The 16,836-nt window shown below is 40.3% G+C and overlaps 1 long non-coding RNA gene across 4 annotated transcripts in view; it reads left to right on the plus strand.

The window, feature by feature from the left end:
- Positions 1 to 16,634, plus strand: part of LOC130250634 (uncharacterized) — a 111,335-nt gene extending 94,701 nt beyond the window's left edge. For 2 of the 4 annotated variants that reach the window (XR_008840012.1, XR_008840014.1), the window contains 4 exons: positions 2,122 to 2,236; positions 12,859 to 12,957; positions 15,569 to 15,811; positions 16,386 to 16,634. This is a non-coding gene — a long non-coding RNA (uncharacterized LOC130250634). The remainder of the gene's footprint in view (positions 1 to 2,121; positions 2,237 to 12,858; positions 12,958 to 15,568; positions 15,812 to 16,385) is intronic. The other 2 variants (XR_008840013.1, XR_008840015.1) reach the window with 1 other exon arrangement.
- Positions 16,635 to 16,836: the final 202 nt, after the last annotated feature.

Raw genomic sequence — 16,836 nt, forward strand, 5'->3', positions numbered from 1 at the left:
TCAGAATGGACAGCCCTGCCTACAAATCATTTCATTAGGCAAAGGGCTCAGTCAGACTGGGCAAATAAAATATAATTAAGCTTATTTAATTTAATTTGTGTGTTAAAGGGACTCATCCCTGCTAAAATAGCAGTAACAGGAGAAAACACACGTTTTGCCCACACGAAACTATGCTGAACTCATGAAATACCAAGTGTGGTGAGCAAGTGGTGGTATTTTGGGTCTGAGCACCCAAAATACTGCACAAGGTTCATCATCAGAGCACATAAGGATATCAGCATGTATCACCAAATATGTCTGTGACTTTAAATGCTGGTAAATTATGGTTGTCATACATGTGAGCCAGATCTACAGCTTTAATAAAGTGCCACATTTTTCTTCAGGTCATAGTTTGAACCCATGCCTGATTCAGATAAAACTTCTGACACTCAATTTTTTTGTTGATCACAAGTATAAAGGATTTTGGTAATAATGATTGAGCACTCACACTGGCGAAATGCACAGCAAGCAAATCCTTTATGCAGTCAATTTCTTCTCATATTATTATTAAAACCATTGAAAGCTTAATTGGTCTTTTAAGTTCTTGGCTAGGCTTTCATTCTGCTGTCTGAATGAAAATAAAATTAAAAAACTCTAATGAAAAATTCCTGACAGATATTTTGTGCCACTAAGCTGATACAGGTGCAATAAACCATCTCACTAAAGCAAATTACTCTGGCTCTGAAAACTTGAGACATTTATTCTTGAGTCCAGATTTTAAAACCTTTAAAAAATCACGTTAGAAGTAGAAACCTGGGAGTAAAGCAAACCAAAGTCTGCATAAGTTAGTTTTGGCAAAATTAGTAAAGAAAACAGAACAAAATAAAATATGATCAAGGGAACAAACATAAAGGCACTTATGGTGTAATTTTTTTCAAAGTAGATTTTCACCAAAACTAGTGCATAAACTTAAAACTTCATTAAAACATAAGGCCTGAAAGGGTTTAGTGGACGAGGCTCTTGTTTATTACGTGTGACTGTGATGTCAGTCCAGGTGAAGGCTTTAATGAAAACAGTTCCAAGATTTTAGTGCAGTTTCTTTGAAGGTTAACCCAACATAACAAACACATCAAGTCATATAAAACCCATGGGCAAGGCCAGGGTTCCTTCCATCCAGAAAGCCCTCAGACTGTATGGACAGTACACATACTAACCTACAAGTAGTTTGTGGGACAGTGGCTCAGTAAACATAAGTTAAACTATTATCAATATTTTGGAAAAAATACATGGCCAATCTTGCCAGAAACATGTATCTGTCTGCATGAAAAATATTCTCCAGATGTGAATGCCCTCAGTATTTGCATAAACAAGTACCCGAGGGCACTTAATTTGCAGTTTGGTCCTGAATGCTGTGCACACTCATGTCACACATGATGCAGAACATTAAAAAACTAAAGCAAACAGCATATTTTTAGGTAATATGCTAGAAACCCAGAATGGAGAAGAAGAAAGACAGGAACTCAGCTGAGACAGGAAACTTACCTACATACCAAAAACTTGACAAGATTTTTATGAGACACTTAAGAGAAACTCCTCTCAGGAGACCCCATAATGGGCCTGAACCAGCCTCCAAAAGCCAAGTATCCCACAAACTTCTTTGCACAAGCCTGTTCCTAAAGAAGGTAAGTGAGGGGGAAAGAAATTCCTGATTTTGATTTGGAAAAGAAAGAATATTTTCTTTCAAGATAGAAAATTTGTGGTAAGCTACCTCTGTCTGTTGCTGTCTGAGAGCAAAAAAAAAAAAAAAAACTGCAGGGAAATTTTCTGTTAACACTTTTCTGACTTCTTCTGGGTTAAAAGAATTGCCACAGGCCTTTTTAAGGTTCAGCCACTGTGCACTGAGCGAACTGTCACACACATGTACACACAAAAGGCTGTATTACCTTATTATGGTGTATGCACCACAGCCTTAGCAGCATACCTACATTAAACAAAGCAATCCTTTGCTAAGGAGGTCTTTATTCCAATACCAATTCCAAACCAGTCTCCTCAAAAGCATGCATTTCAGATTTCTAATTCAGGTTTTCTGGGGTGCTCTGTGTGCCCTCAGCTCTCTCTGACCATGTTTTCTCTCATGCCCAGCAGAGGGGATCCACCACAGACACTGTATATGGAGTCCCTGGGTTTTCTGGAAGCTGAAATGCTGACTGTGAAGACAATAGAATGTGCTGGGAGAGAGAGCAAGACTCTGGGGCAGGTGAGACCTAACTTTTGGCTGCGTGCATTTGCCTCTCAATATTCATCAGCATGTGCCTTTTCCTCAGCAAAAGTCCTAAAACCAAGTCAGACCCTTTTAATGAAGAGGGTAATGCTATTGTTTCTTTTACATATAGTCAATGTCCTTTTTGGGAAAGGTGGAGGGCAGATTCTCGTGTTTTCCACAGATTTCACTTGGTAGATGAATCATGAGGAAACACCTTTGCCAGGAACACTGTGTGTCAGACCCTGTGACAGCATGAACACAAAATGCCTAGAGAAGCGACCTGCAGGCAATGTAGATCTGCTAATAGCTTGTTTAAGAATGGCTTAAACAGGTAACAGCATGGACATATCCACAGTTCAGTAGTTATGACATGCTGAGAGGCAGTAATTTTGGCAGGTAGACAGCTCCATTGCCTCCCCAGGCAGGCATGTTGGAAAAGCTGCCTGGAGATTTGAGGGCTTAATTCAGGTAGCTGAAGTGGCAGGTGGGTGCTTCAGCCCCTCTGGGCCCTGATCCTCCCATGGTTTGCTAAATACAGAGTAGGAAACTGAAATTTTTCTGCATGACTGAAAGAGAAATTGTGCTCTTAGTAAAAAAACCCACACTGCTACAAGTCTTTGTGATTTCAGCAAGGAAGACCTTGCCACAAGCCCAGGCAGCTGTATCCCAGCACAACCTTTAGAGACAGATTTATGGAGCTCTGCCACTGCCCTCCATTGAGCGTGAGCTGCTCCAATGCTTACACAGTAATGTGGAGCACATTTAGACTCCAGCTAGCCCTCAAAATATCCAACTCTAGATGTATTTTCCTGACCTATATTTCTCATCACTGTGGCAGTCTTTGGCTCTGGTTTGTAAAAGCCAGCACCAGAAGAAACCATGCATTTTTATTTTTATTTTGTTCTGAATTTGTTGGCTGGTTTTCCATCTGTCAACACCAGACCCCTCCCTGCAAAGTAGCAAGTTAGAAAAAATTCTGCTGTAAGTTGCCACCTCAATAAGCTACCACTAAATTCTGCTAACTGAGCATTTTTGCATGATGTATGAGGACCCAGATTTGCCTAGTGTCTGGAACTGACTCAGATAGTCCAGGTTTCCAGGCAAGTGCTGCCTGTCTGGGCTATGGTCCAGACCTGAGTGCTAAGGCAGCCCTAGGTTGAAGTAGAAGCCCACATGATGGTGCAATGCTTTGGTTTACGTACATACAGATTCAGCAAGTCCAGGGACACAGTACAGGTCCTACTAACAAATACAGAACAACACAAATCCTGAGATCTTCCCTAATTCAACATCTTTGCAAATGTAATGACCATTGGTAAGTTGTACAGACATCCCTTGGATTTTATTTAGAATTAGAAATTTTCATAGAATTAGATAAAGACTTTGGTTGATTAGGACATTCAAAGTCTGAGTAAAAGAACTTATACTTGAAAATCAAATGCCATAAGAAATTTGCTCACTAATTCCTCAAATCATCTTCTCTGGAGACAAATAGCAAATATATCTGCAGTTCTAAACATTTCTGCAGTTTTAAACCAAAGGAGAAATTAATGCTATTTTCAAATAATTTTTTGATGATTTGCGAATAAGAAATGATGGCAGAATGGCACTTGTGTCATGGCCAGCACAGCATATGAAAGGAAAGAAGAGATTGCTGGGCACAGCATAGCTCTACCTCAGAAATTCACCGAGTCTTGAGAGGGTCCCCAAGAGCTCTCCTTCCCCATAAGCATTAATTAGTTCGTTGTTTGTAAAGTATTTAGACTTTTAGGCATCTAATAGCAGTTATGCATTTGCTATTGCATCTTTGTTGGAAAGTTAATCTCTGTTGTTCTTAGACTGAACTATTGCTTTATTAGGCAATTCCAAATAAATTGCCTTAAAAAAGAAAATATATTTTTTGCAAGATTATGTTTTGAGAGAAAACAAATGCAGTTTTAAAAATGTTCTCTATGTTTCTAACCTCATTTTTATGTTTCCTTCCTTCAAACTAATTGCTCATTCCTGACCAGTTCTGTTTTCCAGTATCCCATCTGAACATCATTACACTCTGGATGTATTCAATCACCTTTTTACCAACTCAGAAAGAGGGGCTAGTAACATACTAGTTTCCCTAGCTTATTTTTATTCAAAGAAAAATAATATGTTACTATAGGGACCATTCTTTTTTTTTTTTTTTTTTTTTTTTTTAATTCTGGCTATTGGTGTTATCATCTGATATCCATCAATGAAGTTTTTACTCTGGAGAATTTTTATGTCCTGGAGAATCAATGTGAACTTTTAAAAATAATTAAAACACTGTACAAGCTCCTTTATAGGTGATAGCAAGTGAAAGCCTTGTGCAATTTATCAGAACTGGTTTGGTTTGGTTCCCAGATGTGCATATTCCACTTCTCCTGTAACTCTCTGAAGACCTCTATTTGGCTCAGTATAGCAGGTCTATTAAAAACTCCCCTGTGACATCCATATTAGTGTAGAACTGCTTGGCTGCTAGAAGGATTCCAGAGTTGAAATGTTTTCCTGTTGGATGCTGGGCTGTGACATCACCTTATCCCAAATCCTATCTTTCTGGTTTAAGCTGCTCTACTTTCCCATACTCCTCCAGCACCTTCTTAGGTCAGTGAAGAAATTTTTGACTCTTTCATCTGAAGTCTATCAAGCAAATGTTGGTTATGTAGCATGAGGGAGGGCTTTATTTGCTGAAATCTGCCTCTTAGGGGAAGTTTATTGGCATATTTGAAGAACTGAGGATGTTTTTGTAGTACAGAAGCCAAGTTGACCATGATAAGACCCTGTGGGGTGGAACACCAGGGTATTTTCTGTGTTTAGTTAAACTCTCATATCTGTGATTTATTTAAAATGCTGATTAGATTTTATTGAAGACTTGTGATTCCATTTTCTCCAGAGGCCTATAAACATGAGGGTCATCTTAGTCTATGAAAAACACATATTCCAAAGCCAAGACATAAAACAAATAAAAAACTCCAAAATCTAACTAAGACAATAGTTAAGAGCCAAAAGACCTATAAATTTATCAACTTTCCAAAATGAAGAGAGGGTGAAGTCTAGGAGAGTAAATGACTTCCCAAAACAGTGTGCTAAGCAAGCCAAGCTAAGATCCAAGGCTTGCTGAAGGCACTGAAAGGACCCTTTACAGCTGGACATGAATCTAAGGAATCTGCTTCATCCAATAGCACCATGAAATATAGGGGACTGTGACTCAAATGTTATGACATTATGGTCATTTGGATACAGGACATTTGGAAGAACTATCTACATTATGGAAAAGAACAACAAGGAACTTCAATTTTATATATGTGATACTATCTTGACATAAATCTGTGGTGTAGCAGAAGTTATCAGTGGTAATCATTGCTTGAACAGTAATAGAAATTCCTGCTTTAGTTTGTTTCATCAACACAAAGAGCCCACAAATACATAGGTCAGAACTGCTTCCAAATTTCTGTCTGTCCTTGCTGAGCAGATGCTTGTATGGTGTGTGGAATAGGTACAGCAGCATGTTGTGCACACAACCACTGTGCTGAGACTGCTACCCTGTTAAAAAGTGCTGTTCACTGTGTAGTTACCATACAGCTAAGAAATATTCATGCTAAACATTACTCCTGTTGGAAAAAACCATCAATGTTTGTGACAATCACTAAAGGAATTGCAAATGGGCAACAATTCCATACACTTTGAATCTCAAATACTCCACGATTTACAAAACTATTAGTTCCATCATTTCCAGGAAATCTGCCCTGCTTTTTCCCATGGGCTGACATGAATGACTTTCATTTCCATCTAACCCACTCTCTTTTCTTGTGACAAACACAGAAACCTCTCTTCTCTCTGTAGCAAAGATTGCAAACTATGGAAACACAAATTAAGTAAACTCTATAATTCTTAGCTAGTTGTATGTTGGATCTTTTCCTGTGCTAAGGTTCTCTGTTTCTGTGGGACCACAATATCACACCAGTTGTGCATCCGCTTTAAACAGCCATATAAATAGACATTGTCTGATGAGGGGAGGAGGGGATGCAATTGATAGGATTTTGACCAAATCCACAATGAAGAAAGAATTGTGTGTGGTTATGACAGAACAGGATAAATTTGTGAGTTTAGATTTGTAGTATTAGTCTAAAAACCTCTCTCTAATTATGAATGTTTTAAAAGTCAAACTATTCAAAGTCTTAATTTTGCAATATCTTACTCAAAACAAAATTGCAAACCTAAATATTTAAAGATGCGTTTCTCATTTTCACATATTTGAATCCTAATTCATGAGCACCCATCTGCTACTCTAGAGTATTAGCTAAAAATAAATAATGATATTAAGAAAAGACAATTATTTCTCAGGGTTTTTGTTTGTTTGTTTGTTTTTTTGTTTTTTTGTTTTTTTTTTTTTTTTTTGGAAAATGGAACTTCCATAATATTCTGGGGTATTTTTGCTACATACGCTATGTAAAGGACTGTGAGAAATACGGCTTCAAGCAACAGTTTTTTCAGTTCTAGAGCTGAGGGATCAAGAAGCCAGCCAAGAAACACCACAGAGGAATGTGTTGAGGGAATAGCAGTTCAGGTAGATGGTTTGGCATGTTTCCTGCTCTTGCACTGCTAAATTCCAGAGGCCTGCGCTTGCCAGGATTCAGTGCCTTCTGCATAAGTCTGGTGGGGCTCCCAGATTCACAAGACTCACACACCAGAAACCTGCAAGCAATACTGCAAAAAATGTAACTCTTTGAAAACCAGATGCAGACTGCAGCAGCAGAGAGGCTGGTATTGATATTCTCACAGTATGTCCAGAAAATCCCACCTCATCAGCTTCTTGCATGAGCATTTTAAGAAACCTTTCCAGAGTCTCCTATAAATTATTATTTTTCTGGAACAATATGCCTTTCATGGAGTTGGATGGGTTTTATCACAAAATACAAGACCCTGAGAAGCTTTCATTTTCTCTTAAAATGCTTTAGAAGTTCTGCAGTAATTTGTTCAGGTCACTTTCTGGCTTTATCCTTATCTAATTTTGTGAAATGTTTTCATAAAGGAAATAATTCATTAATGGTGGTAGCCTTTAGCACAGGCCTAAATGAGGAAGGGAAGTCTGGGTTCCCTGTTGCTGGTGATGGCAGTACATAGGAAATCCTTGCACAGTCCTCCCACCCAGTACTTGGCATGGACATGGATGGAGAGCAAAAGGTCAGAGCCTGGGGAAGCGCTATATTGAAGGTGATTACGATTTATTAGGGCTATACGCAAACAAATCCTCTGCACTAATTAGGGAGACTGGCAGAGGAGGGGGTAAATTGCAGCTGAAAAGGAAGACAGGAAGGTGAACTGATAAAAAGTCTCCCTGACCAGCAGCTTGCAGGCACTGCTGTCAACACCGCCTGTTTTCTGTTCCACGCTGAGTTACCCCATTTAAATCAATGCTGCCCATCACGTGTCATGGGCTCAACAGAACCCTCATTTCAACTGTCATCTCTAGGGACTTTATTCAACAGGAATGAACTTGAGCAATATAAAGACAGAGGAACAATGGGGACATTCCATAGAATTCTCAAAAAGTTCATCCAGAAGAAAATACAAGCTGTGTGGCTTTAAATTACTTGTAGGTTGTCTCCATAAAGTACTACTACAGGGAAGAACCAAGGCTTTTCAAAAGGGAAAAAATGGTCCTTTCTCAGACTATTTCCTTTGGCATCTAAATATTCCTTTGTCTTATATTTGGAGTGACAGAATCAGGTTTTCCTACTTTTGCTGAAGCTCAAAACTCTCTGTGATGGAAAATTGTCCTGTTTAATCTTTTCACAGTGGCTTACTTGGTCTTTGGCTCTGCTGGTTCACTCCTGATTCCATAGTCTCCATCTGTAAAGAGCACTCAATGTAGTAGTACTGTCTTAAATTTTGTCTGCTGTTCTTGTTACTAGGAGCATGATTTCAGTGATGAATGTTTATAACACAGCTTGAGGAATTTCATCCTCCCCTGGTAAACTGTGTAGGAGATTGCCTTAATGGACAAAGAAAAATGTCTGCTGGACTTTAGCCAAAAGCTTGGACTTGCCTATAAAGAAGAAAACACAAATATAATTTTTTTTTGCTGTGTACAGAATACATATTTTAAAAAATATTCACCTCTCTTCTCACAAAATAAAATGGAACCAGTGAAATATTAATGTGGTTTTCACTATTTTATGTCAAATTGCTTAGTTGTGACAAGTTTAATTCTGCTTCTTGATCAGATGTCTTACAAGGCTGTACGGCTCTATTTTCTCCTACAAATACCTTTATCTGAGAAAATAAATTACAGATGGCTGTGAAAAAATGAAGACAACTTAAAGTTATGAGAAGAAAAAATGGTCATATGTTTCATTCACAGGTGTAAGGAACCTAATTTGAAACAGCAAATCAAAAGTTGAAGCCCAGTTTTAACTTCCCTGAATAGTTTACTTGAGCAAGAGTTGGGAAATGAATTCAGCAAAGCCATGATGTTAGCTTGATTTATGCTTGTTCAGTTTGTTTAGTCAGGGCCTGAATAAAGACTTTGGGGTTTGAGCTGTTCTGAAGGCTACGTGAGACTGGTGTTCCCGTGCTTAAGTTAAATTCCCTGTAGAGTAGATTCTAACCTACGCAATAACCTGTAGATGCCTAGCAGTTTTAAAGAAGAGTTTCGAACAGGACATAAGCATTGCTGAGCTAGCAGCCAGAATGCACTAACGCCTTTCTCAGCCTGAGAACAGTAATTTGAAACTATGAATCACGCTCTGTTTCTTCCCCTCACTCCCTGGTGGAGGTTAAATGCCTGTTAACTGTATCCCCATGGAAAACTTTATGTGCCAGGAGTGGATAAGCACAGCAGCAGTAGTCCCGTGTAGCTGATGGAATGATTAAAAGTTGATGGGTCCTTTCTGCCAGTGCATCTCAGAAAAGGAAGAGAGGATGCCTCTTTTTCCTTATAGCACCTTATTCGTGCTGCATCTTCTGGGTTGGAGAAGGATGGATGCTCTTTCAGCTGTTGGCATTGCCTGAGGTGCTCTGGAGTAGGAGACCAACTGCTCTTTGCTTCATTGGAGCAAAGAGCCCTCAAGAACCGGAATTTGTCTCCCACATTTCTAGAGAAGACTACCCATCCAAAGTGGAAATGCGACTTTTAGCATACTCCCACATCTCAGTTTCACAGGTTCCCTCACTTTCCCTATCGAGCTCTCAAGAAGCCCAGAAAGCATGTGAACTGCTGATAGAGAAAGCCAAGTAAGCCTGCAGGGGAAGCAGGCAGCTTGGGATCTTGCCTGGCTTCTCTCACAGCCAATGTGCTACTCAGAAACCTGTCAATTACAGTTTGGGTTATTTCTTTTCCCAGTGGAGAAATTTACTGTCAGAAATTTCCAGCCAGCTCTGCTCTGTACTGCTACTGCTGCTCCAAATGGGAAAGCCAAAACGGCCCAGAGAGCCTCACACAGGGAAGGTGCAGGGCCTTGGGAGCCCTGGCATGACAGCAGGTCTGCAGTCCTGGCTGCCACAACCCAACCACGAACAGACTTCCGAAATGTCAGATGTTCCCTCCAGAATTACGTATGCCTATTCACTCTAGCGTGACTGCCAAAACAGCGCGTGTGCCTTGCCAGGGACTTCAAAGGCTTTTGTACAACACTGCAGTCCTCTGATAAAAAAGTTCTGCTTCTTATTAGAGTCCTAGTCCTGGTCAATATTCTTTGAATTTAAGACAAAAGTGAATTCTTCTGATTTTTTTTTTTTTTTTTTTTTTTTTTGGTATGAAGAGGGTTATGCTCTTTTCTATAATTAAATTGTTTAATAACTTGCATTTTTTACCTTGCTTATCAGAAATAGCCAAGTTGGACAATGATGTCTATCTGAAGTATACAGAACTACCAAAATTACTGTGTCCAAAACTATTACCACTGAAGCTGGGTTCTTCAAATGAGTCAGGACAGTGCTCCGGATGAGTAATATTGTAAAAGCCTTACTATGACTGGCTGGCTCAGCTTACACAACAAATCAATTATCATGTTATTTTCTTAAATAATAACTCTCCATGTACTACCCTTTTCCATATATTAGAAAGTGAAACATGATGAAAATGATGAAACGTGATGAAAATATCTGCTTAGTGCACTAAGTTTTTTACCTTCTCATGGTATTTAGAAGTAGATATTACAAAGTAAATGAAGCTGGAAGTAAGTTGTAATTTGACTGGTTAACTAAAGTGCCTATAATGATAATGTTTTCTAGCTCAGTTTGAACTAATTTTTAATATGTATTCCTTTTTAACAGTGATTGTGGTCTTAGAGCCATCACAGATGAAATGGCCATTGCCTCAGAGCAATTAAAGTATTAAAAAAAAAAGGGAAAAAAGATGCAGATAAGAAAAAATGCATTGAGAAATCCATGTTTGTTTATAAATACTGGCCAAGCTTGTTTGTTGCACCAGACTGCCATTCAGTACAACACTTGAGGAGAAGGCAGCCAAGATAAGCAGGGAAGTCACCACAGATTCGTGATATTCTGCTCATCCTCCTGTTTCAGTTCAAAATAGATTGCAGAACATTTTGCCAAAGGTTGTAAATAAAGTTACCCTTTTTACTACCAAAGGGATAATGAGGATCACATGGGCTGGCCTCCCATATAACGCAATCCAATACGTGCCTCAAATAATTTCCATGACAAGGATGTCTTGCAAGTGGCAGAGGTCAGTATACCCTAGGTACACAAAGAGCAAGACTGAAGACTACAGCCTGAAGCAGTTGAATCACTACTGACACTGAACCTGAAGGATTGTTCCCTTTTCAAGGGGCCTTTCTCCTCGGAGAAGTTACAGAAAATCTATAGGCACCCTGGTGACACATGTGAATTCAGGAGGTAGGAATCCAGGTCATGCCACCTTTGTTGCAGGGACAAGATCTCGTGGCATTTAAAATTTTACAGAGACTTTCTCCACCTTCTTTGCTTTTACCTTTACTTTTCATTTGTGGTTATTCTACCTCTGAGCATATGTTCTACTGCATTTCTCTTTGTTTGTTTTTTTTTTGTTTGTTTATTTGTTTGTTTGTTTGTTTTTTAAGACTAGAAGGACACAACACTCTGAGCTGAATTTTTCTTGTTAAGGGACAGATTACACAGAGCCAGGCCATGATAACACGCTGTCATTCAGATCTACACTAGAAACAAGAGCTTATACTACAAATGTATGCTGCTCTCTTAACTAGTACTGGGATATCTGATAGTCTGCCTCAGGTACAGATACAGGATACAAGGTGTTGTCTTTCTCAATTTGTATCTCTTAATTCCCTTCCTCCTACAACAATTGCAATTAGAGATGCACTTCCAAAAGATAAACCAAATCAGTCACTTTTCTCCTTCAGCTCCTGGCCACGCGCTCCTGCCCCTTTTTTCTCCCACAGGACTTTGCCTTGAGCTGATTCAACCCATGAACCTGGCAGAACAGTGACAACAAAACCGTGTCTTTCTCCGCCAAGGCAGCGAGCTGAGCTCACTTAGTGTAATGAACACTGGATTCAGCGCAAGGAAGGATGTCAAAGTACTGCTTTGGATGGCGTGCCCCGTGGCACGCCGCTGCCATCCGATCTCTGCAAATGCACCCGCACGGCACCCGGACGAGCGAGGAGCAGCGGGGATGGGCGTGCTTTAGGACGTTTCCTCCTGGCTCCTATCCGGGGCCGCCGGCGGTTTGGGATGGAGCCCGGAGCGAGGGCGGGAGTGACCCGCCCTGGCGGCCGCGGCGCTCGGGCGCCACCCCGCGGTGCCGCTGGGCTCGGCGCGTCTGAGGGCGCCGGGGCGCGGCGGAGGACGGGGTGGCACTGCCTCAGGGACAGTGACAACCGTGTGGCTGCTGGGCGTCTCCGAGAGCCTGTGCTGTGTGCGGAGATACTCGGGGACAGCCGCAGGCACGCCATGCAGTGCAGTACAGGCGCAGTACACGGTGTGGCTGCTGTCCCCTGCTGTCCCGGGGGATCGTCCCCTCACGGCCCCTCTGAAACCAGGCAGCGATGTTGCTTCTCACGCTCCGTTGCCAGGCTGTTGTGTCACCCGGCTTCTCTCACAGCTCAAGTCCGCAGGCCGTGCCTGCCCATGGCCGGCACGGACCGATTTGCTTTTTTGCCAGGTGTGTGCTGTGGCAGGGTACCCCTTCTCCCTGCCTGCCCCGCCGCGTGTGACCCCCGGCAGGAGGTGGGGAAATGGCGGGGCGGGGCGGCCGTGAGGCAGGTGGTGTCCCCAGGACGGTGTGCGGCCTTGGGGAAATCCTGTGGGCCTCAAGGCAGCCCTGCAAAAGCTCTGCCGTTGGGAGGGAACCAGGCTGGTTGTAGGGAGCCACTTGATCCACGTGTTGCCTTGGAGGCAGCCAGTACCTGGCTTGTGCCTTGACCTTCCCAACCTGGTGTTTCTCGATGCGCACAGCACCACCTTGCCCTCCAAGCTCCTACTTGCAAGCCCGCAAAAGCCGTTCCAAACATCATGGCCCAAAAGCAGTTCCAAACATCATGGCCCAGAGGCGTAATTGCGTCATGACACTGGCATGATATTGTTTTTAGCGAAAAATATCAAAGCATTTTTAAATGTTGTTGCTCAACTTTACTTTGCAGCCCAACACAAAAGAGTAGACAGTACCCGGAGATGAAACAGATTTCCAATTCTGCATATTTACAAATTCCATTTGCACCCTCGTTTGGGATAATTCTGTGGTAAGTTTAAAAAAAAAAAAAAAAAAAAAAAAAAAAAAAGCACATTTTTTATCTTTCTTTCTGTATTTTGGAATCAGGTTCTGATGCAAAATAGTGCAATGGATATGTTATCTACATCATTTGATGTCTCACATGCTGCTGGCACTTCAGAGTAACTCTTGATGAGTATCAGACTTGTTCAGGGTGTAGTGCTAAATTTTATGCATATTTCAAACTTCTTGCTCAATAGGATTTGTAATTGTATGAGGAATACAGATCTATAGACTCCTTTAAAATTGTCTTAAATTAAAAAAAAAAGTTTTTAAAAATTAGGAACGTGAGAAAAGGACTGTTTCGCAACTGGAAGATAAACCATATTTTAGTATATATTAAATATATCATAATACTTTTGGAAATTATTTTCTTGCCCTTTGAAAGGGCAGGACTGTATTTTACTCTTCTAAGTGTTTTGGTTGCATAAGTCCTGCTTTCACAATTCAAGACTACTGAGTAAAATATTAAATACTTCTTTTATGAAAACAGATGATCTTGAAAAGCTGCTTAGTAACCTGGTAAAGTAGATTATAACAGTATGCAATAGAAGTTTGTCAAATATTCTATGTGCCTGTTGACATAAAAATCTGTTTTTCCATGTCCTTTTGGAAACTGGAAAACAAACAAACCCAATAAAAACACGTTTCAGTTATTCATACTATTTCTTCCTAGCTCTGGAATCTTACTCTGTTGTTCTCAGAAAAAAAACAAACCTGGTATTTCAGTTTGACTATCAAAGTATGTGGCAATGAAAATGCTTTTAAAACAACTACTCTGGCCAAAAATCTGCCTGTTTCATAGAAATACTGTAATGTTGCCCAAGATGCTTTTCTGTTTTTTGATTAGATATGGATTTTTGCAATTGCACATTGCATATCCATGTAGTAGCTTTAAATAGTGCCTCTAAGATGTGGCAATAGAAGAAACAGTTTCACTGCTTTCAGGGACAGCAGTACTGCTTATGCCCCAGGATGTCCTGGAAGGGGTTTTATTCCTTCTGCTAAAAGCAGTACAAAATTCACACTGAAGAGAGCCCAGACTGCAATCTGGAGCCACTGAATAATGGTTCCCCATATAACCTAATGGATTAATTAACACAGTTTTTCTAAATTAGAAAGAAACATGCAAACATTTAAAAGGCCATCATTACAGTTCTTGACAATGACTCAATATCAACTTTTGCAAGTGTTGCAGTTGCTGCTGCCTTTTTTCCCACAAGATAGCAGCACTGTAACTATGAATGAGCAAAGGATCTGTGAACCCATCTCACCAAAATTCAGAAAGGCCACCTGGTTTATTTACTCTTTAGGAATCTGCAGCTCAGAATCACAGGGAAGTTTCTTAAACACCAGGATGGAGTGCAAACACCAGTTAAAATAATAAAGTCTACATTTAAAATTTACTTTAACAGACCAATCTCCTTATGGAAAAGCACATCAGATGTCTTGAAACCATCTGCAAAACTAAAATGCTGTGTGCATAAATGTATTTCTGTGAGTGTGTATGTGTGGGTGCATTGCATACAGTAATAATCTTGTCTTGTTATTGTATATAGCAAAACCCTTTTAAGTGGTTAGGTGTTTGTTTATGCTTCCCATTAACTCACCTGGTTTCACCACTTTTCCTCGTGCTTTTAGCTGCACTTATTGATTGTCATTGTTCAAAAGTGATCCCGTGATGAAGGAGGAACCCCTTTGCCAGCACGCAGGAATTGCCAGGGGGAGGTGAACTCCCCCCTGTACTCACTCTGTCCTGCATGATTGTGTAACCCACATCAAACTCTCCTAGTGTAAATATGTATGTATTCAGTAATGATTTGGGTTGGGTCAGGTGTGCACCTCGGAGGCAAATCTCCCAATTGTCCCAGCTTGGCAAGCTTTGCTTCACCATGAACCAGGCATGGAACACCTGGTTGCACTTTGGGACTATCCATTGCAGAAGCACAGCTGAGGCACTGCAGCCACCAATGGGCACACAGCCCCTGTGATCAGGCTGGAGTTGGCAAAAGTTAACCCAGGGCACAGCATGGATGTCATAGCATCAGCACCAGCTGTTTGGCCCAGAGACCCATTCCTGTCAGTCTCCACTGCTTGCTAATATACACAAAGCCTTAGTGGCCTAGATGGAAACTTCAAATCAGAAAGGAAATTTTTTTATAAGCTCACAAGTGATAGCAGAGAAAAGGGACAGAAATGATGATCATCACCTGGCTGATGATCTTTTTCATGTGAAATTGCAGATATCCTAGGGCCATTAGGCAATATTTACTGGAGTTCAGGAAGGGGCATGCTGCCATTTGCATGGTGGAAACAGTAAAGCTCTTTAAAATACTTCAGTATGCTCTTGAAATAGCATATTTATAGAGAAGCTGAATAAAAGGATATTTTTCATTCAGTAAAAGAAAAAATACAGTTAGTGGAATACAGTGTGTGCACACCCACATCTTTATAAAGAGTTTGATTCTTTTTGAGTTTTGAGTCCCAAGGGACAAATACATATACATGTAAAATACATATTTATACAGACATATTCTTTTTCTTTTTATGCCTATTCATATATTTTTCCTCTTTTTACCCAGGCACTCCAAGGACAATTTCTTTTTGTGAAAAAAGTGCTGTGGAATTACATCAGATGTAGCCTTGCTTATTTTTTCCTATTATTGTCAACACAACATGTGCCAACTCTTTTGGGCTGTCAACTCTCATCTCTTACATCAAGGAAACTGAATCATGTACCTTGGCATAAAAAAATTAACAGAGCTTGTATGAATATATTTTGATAACGTCCTTGAGATTCCTGAAGATACAAAGAAGCAGGAACAGTATGTACATTTTTTTTCCTTTTGCTGTTTAAATGCCATGCCACCAGTGGCCATTTGTACTTTGCTGGAATTGCAGCACTGGATTTTATCATCACAATAAATAAATAAACAGGTGGTTGTGAGTGCAGTTGAACTAACTAAGCCAGGTTTCCTATCAAGTTATAACTTGTAGTTCTGCTTGCTCACATCTGATAAAATGAGAGCTCTGCTTTAGATTTTTCTGTCCTTGCGAAATGCTTTTCTCTTGTGTGCATTCTCAGCACCAAGGGATAAGCAATGTTCCCCATAGCAGTGACTCTAGTTCAGGGGGTTCTTCTTTAAAAGATTAACTAACTCAAGGAAATTTTTAAGAGTTTCTCTGTTGAGTTTGACTGAGATTGGCCAAATATTCAACAATACTGTGGAGGAAGGAGACATACAATTATGTTTGCACACACAGAGACATAAAGGCAGAGGCAGCCTCATCCCCCCAGGAAATTGTGCTAAGCAGTATATCTTTATTTCAAGAAAACAGAAAAGATCAGTGTGCTATTACCCATCTCCTTTTAACTTCAATTGAGTAATTTTTCATTAGGGGCACTGGAACAACCGTTCAGGCCAAAAGCAGCAGAGAATACTGACAAGTCTGACAGTGAGTGCTTCCCTTTGAGGTAAGATACAATTTGCTTTATTTTTATAGCAAAAATGTCGGAAGAATTCGACCAAACTTGACAAAGCAGTGATTTCTGACTGTTCTGACATCCAGACATGGCAAGGTAGTTGCAAGTCTGGTCAAAGGTATTTAAGCTTTCACAATGTTTGGTGACATATTAACAATATTTGACTTCATGCCTACAAGACAACTGCTTGAAGTATGAACTGCTGTTGCCTCATTAAAGGTTTCTGTATCTGTTACAAGCAGTAGATTAAACTCTTGGGGGTGGGGGAGGGAGGGGCATTTCAGAATGAACAGCATATCACAAAAGAAAATGGACACAAAAGAAGAATTACCACGAAAGAAAATGATGAAAATTGTAAAATACAAA

This window comes from Oenanthe melanoleuca, chromosome 3 (genome assembly GCF_029582105.1).
Source record: "Oenanthe melanoleuca isolate GR-GAL-2019-014 chromosome 3, OMel1.0, whole genome shotgun sequence".
NCBI lineage: Eukaryota > Metazoa > Chordata > Aves > Passeriformes > Muscicapidae > Oenanthe > Oenanthe melanoleuca.